The sequence below is a fragment of the Coffea arabica genome, chromosome 10c (genome assembly GCF_036785885.1).
Source record: "Coffea arabica cultivar ET-39 chromosome 10c, Coffea Arabica ET-39 HiFi, whole genome shotgun sequence".
NCBI lineage: Eukaryota > Viridiplantae > Streptophyta > Magnoliopsida > Gentianales > Rubiaceae > Coffea > Coffea arabica.
The window spans coordinates 30,862,113-30,866,739 of NC_092329.1; the positions used below are offsets into that span (position 1 = coordinate 30,862,113).

General features: G+C 30.8%; 1 long non-coding RNA gene across 1 annotated transcript; it reads left to right on the forward strand.

Moving 5' to 3' along the window:
• Positions 1-1,899: 1,899 nt before the first annotated feature.
• On the forward strand, positions 1,900-4,321 carry LOC140016072 (uncharacterized). Its single transcript, XR_011822406.1, has 3 exons — positions 1,900-2,020; positions 3,186-3,232; positions 4,136-4,321. It is a non-coding gene; the product is annotated as an uncharacterized lncRNA (long non-coding RNA).
• Positions 4,322-4,627: the final 306 nt, after the last annotated feature.

The window sequence follows — 4,627 nt, forward strand, 5'->3', positions numbered from 1 at the left end:
TGCTCATATGAGCATATTTCTTAACTTACACTTTGCAGTTTTGACTTTCTATTAAATAAAAAATGCAATTTTAATTCCCAATTTTTAGCATTTGTATGATTTTAGTCCTTAATTTTTTCATAAAAATAAATCTGGTCCCGATTTATTTTTTGATAAAAATAAATTTAGAACCTATACCAAGTTAGTCCTTAAAGTTTTGGGAAGAACAAAACTAGCCCCCAGTGTATCCAATTTAGAATAGATTTAGGAAATTTGAAGAATTTTTCCCGGTTATTGACTTGAGTTCATATCGTATGATGAATTAGTCAACTTACACTTTGCAAGTTTGACTTTCTATTAAATTGTCAAATCATATGGTGAATCTAGTGGATTGCATTAGTTTTAGATTGAAAGTCCTGTGTTTTAATTGTGAATGTATTTTAAGTGTGTTTTTGTTCCACATAAACTATGAAGAAGTTCAAGTGAACACATAAATCAAAGAAAGAACTAAGTTATTTTCTTTTGAAGTCTTTGAAGAATAATCATGGTGAATGAAATCAGCATTATCTATTACTAGTGTTAGTTTTGCTCATATGAGCATATTTCTTAACTTACACTTTGCAGTTTTGACTTTCTATTAAATAAAAAATGCAATTTTAATTCCCAATTTTTAGCATTTGTATGATTTTAGTCCTTAATTTTTTCATAAAAATAAATCTGGTCCCGATTTATTTTTTGATAAAAATAAATTTAGAACCTATACCAAGTTAGTCCTTAAAGTTTTGGGAAGAACAAAACTAGCCCCCAGTGTATCCAATTTAGAATAGATTTAGGAAATTTGAAGAATTTTTCCCGGTTATTGACTTGAGTTCATATCGTATGATGAATTAGTCAACTTACACTTTGCAAGTTTGACTTTCTATTAAATTGTCAAATCATATGGTGAATCAGTTTTTTTTTTCCCACAAACGATAACAGTTATATATATGATTATCCCTTGATAATACAAGATTTAAATACGAAAAGGGGCTACTACCCTCATTTCCTTCCTCACTAAATCCATCAGTTTTTGTTAGACGGTTTTATGAGATAAGAACGAGTTATAAAGTGCGATGATTTAACTTTTTTAAAACAAATCATTTGGCTGGTCATTCTTCTAACTCCTGCTTGGTCAATAAAATTGGAGTTAACCACGAACTAAAAAATTTATAGAGGAATATCTTTATTTTTTCAAGGAGGCAAACCTAAAGCACTATTTCTATAGCAGTAGAAATAGAATTGAATTCAGATATGCGTAATACTACTTGTACAAATAAAACCAAGTTTTCATCTCAACAAATGTTACTGTAAACTCATCTATCTTTATTTAGTAGATAAAACACTTAAACCTACTCCTACATAAAATCTGTATAAACAAACAAGATTTTAAAGAAATCCAAAATCTAACATGATAAATTAAGTAAAATAAACTTTTAGCGCCCTTGCCTAGTCTTTATCTTACAAATAAGCCATTTCTTTGATAGCACAAACTAATTGTATGATACCTATTGACCATTAAGGAGCCTCAAAAAAAAGTTTAATTGTCAATTATTTTTGGCATAATATTTTATCAATTGTTACAAGAGTGTATTGAGAGAAAGATTGTAAGTTTGAGAAATAGTAGGAGAACCAAGAAAGTGTCGAAATAAAAATGAAAAAGTTAAAAAAGAAAGAATATTTGTGAAACCCACGACTGTGGCACCAATTTTATTTCCCTATTTTATTTAGTTTTTTTAAGTTTATTTTATTTTCTCAACTAATTAAAAGAATAAAGTTACCAAGTAAAAAGGGAAAAAAAATAAAATAAGGTAACTTTAGGATAGGGTAAGGGGTACTAATATAAGTAATGTTAGGGCTAGGGTTTTATTGAAACTCTAGACAGAAAAGTAAGCCCAACCTTACCTTTCTTTCGTCTACCTCCCTAGAACAAGAGCCATCGGAGAGGAGAGAAGAAGAAGCAGGCGACACCATCAATCGATCCGACGATTAGGCACCTGAACCAGTAAGTTTCGAGTTCACGCAAGAAAACTTCTTTTTCTTTTAGGTTTTGGTAGTTGTATTAATTGTTCTAGAAATTTTATGGACATGTATTATTGCTATATACATGTAGATCTATATGTTTTTATAGGATTCATATATGGATTAATAGAAGTAGGGTGTTAGATGTTAATCTTTGGAGTATAGGGTGATTAAATCTGTTGAAGAAAAGAACAAAAAAAAAAAAAAGAAAGGGAAGAGCAGCGGCGGCTGCCGCTGCTCTGTCTTGGTTGACGTTGCAGAAGCAACGCCGCACCCAGTTCCAAGGGTTGGCTGAAACTTAAAAAAAAAAAAAAAGGAGAAGATGATGTCGCCAGCACTTGCTGGCGACAATAGAGCAAATTCATGGTTGTTTGGGTCGCCAGACCCTCAGGCGACCATGGTCAGACATGGTTGGCCTTTGGCCAACCATGGGTCCCACCTGAGAAAAAAAATATAATAATAATAATAATAAACACAAAAAAAATAAATAAGTAAAAAGGGATGCAATGTAAACTTGGACCAAACTATAGTATAAAAATTTAGTAAATGTTTAATAAATAAATTTTAAAGATAACTAGCCTATTTTTATAGTATATCATGAATATTAAAATGCAAAACCCAATTTAAGGCAATTGTTAGGATGGAAGGGTTAGTCATGTAAAGTTACACTTAGTTAGTTACGTATAAGATATTTTAATGGAAACCTAAAACATCTTAATCTAACTGTATTAAGTCAAATTAGACAAGGTAAGATAAGTGCGAAATTGTTAAGCGAAGTGTTTAAAATCACAATAATAATAATAATAATAATAATAATAATAATAATAATAATAGTACAATAAGAATAATAATAATATTAGTAGATACTAAGGTTGACGATAACATTAATAATAATAATAATAAATAATGATCTTCTTTTAAATTAGGAAACTTTCCAAAAATAGAAACTTTCCAAATTAAGAAACTTTCCAAAAATAGAAATTTTCCAAATTAGGAAACTTTCCAAAAATAGAAATCGTCCAATTCGAGGGAAATGCTATTAGGGTCCATATGATGGTCTAGATATGAATCTTGTACTTACTTAGAGGTTGTATATTTATACATCTATATGAAGTAACAACTAATTAGGGAACTCATGCTTTTGATAGGTACGGTATAAGGATCTAAAGTAGTTCACTCGAGCAGCTAAACAAAGGTAGGTGGTACTTACCCTTCTGAGATTTCAAACGTGCAAAGTGAAATTTTTGTTTCAATGCAATTTTGTTGTGTTGACTCGAAAGGGGTTTGATTAAATGTTTTGCTTGGAGATTTATGAGAGTTATATTTTACTATGCAAAAATGGACCATGCAACTTATTTGAAATGTATTGATATGCTTCTTATATACAAAATGAGCTGAATCTTTTATGAAAGCAAAGATTTATATATACGATATATGAACTGAATTTTGACAAGTAAAGCTCAGAGAAGTCGTGGAATAGCCGGTAGGGGCTATAGTCCTGTCTAATCGCCATGGTAGCCTGGTATAGAGTCCGGCCAATTGACCCAAATATGAATGAGACCAATCGGTAGTCATGAAACTTATTGGTCGCCCACCTAGTAGGGGTTTAATCTCTATGCTGAGTACTCAGTAGCCGGTCATTACATGTACTTGTTATGAGCTGATCTGAAAGAATGATTTATGAGCTAATATGAAATGAATTTATGAACTGATTTGAAATGAGACTTATGAACTGAAATGAATTGATTTATGAGTGGATATGAAGAGATTTGTGACTTGAGACAAAATGATTTAGGACTTTACGATTTCTTATGTACAACTATCAATAAGATACTTTTAAATTGTTTGTCATTCTTTACTACTGATTGCTTTATAAATGGCGTTACTTTCAAAATTGTGGATGTGAATGATATGCAAACGATTTGACTTGTACTTATATATATATATATATATATATATATATATATATATATATATATATATATATATATATATATATATATGTATTTATAAAGTTAAGAGGGCATGGTCCAACAGAGGGGTAAATATTACCTACTGAACGGTGTGTCGCTCAACCAACTTCTTACCATTTTTGCAGATTCGAAAAAGTATGAATTGGTTTACATAGAAGACCCTGAGGATGACTTTTATTAGTTTAGGTGCATAGAAGTTGGCAGGCTAGCTACTTCTAATGTTATCTTATTTTCTTTTGTTTCTGCTGTTTCAATTGGAGAATAAATGTACGAACGCCTTGAACATTCGTACACTTCCTTTTATATGTAATTTGAACCGCACTTTATTTGTTTAAATTATTTTGTATTGTCAAGTTAAATTAGTTAATGTAGCCTTGTATTCCTGAGTGGGACTTGGGAGTACGGTGGATGTCATGTGACGGGCACGTGCGGGTTCGGAGCGTGACAATATTAGTCCGTGTAATAAATTGTGAAAGACTAACACTTTTTGTCATTTTCTGGATAGAAAAGTTAATTAATATTTATTGATTGTCAGTCTTTGCAGCAAAGTGATTACTAATAATCTTAACGAAGAAAAGCCCAACTTCCCACTATGTGGAGGGGTTAAGTGTAATTAA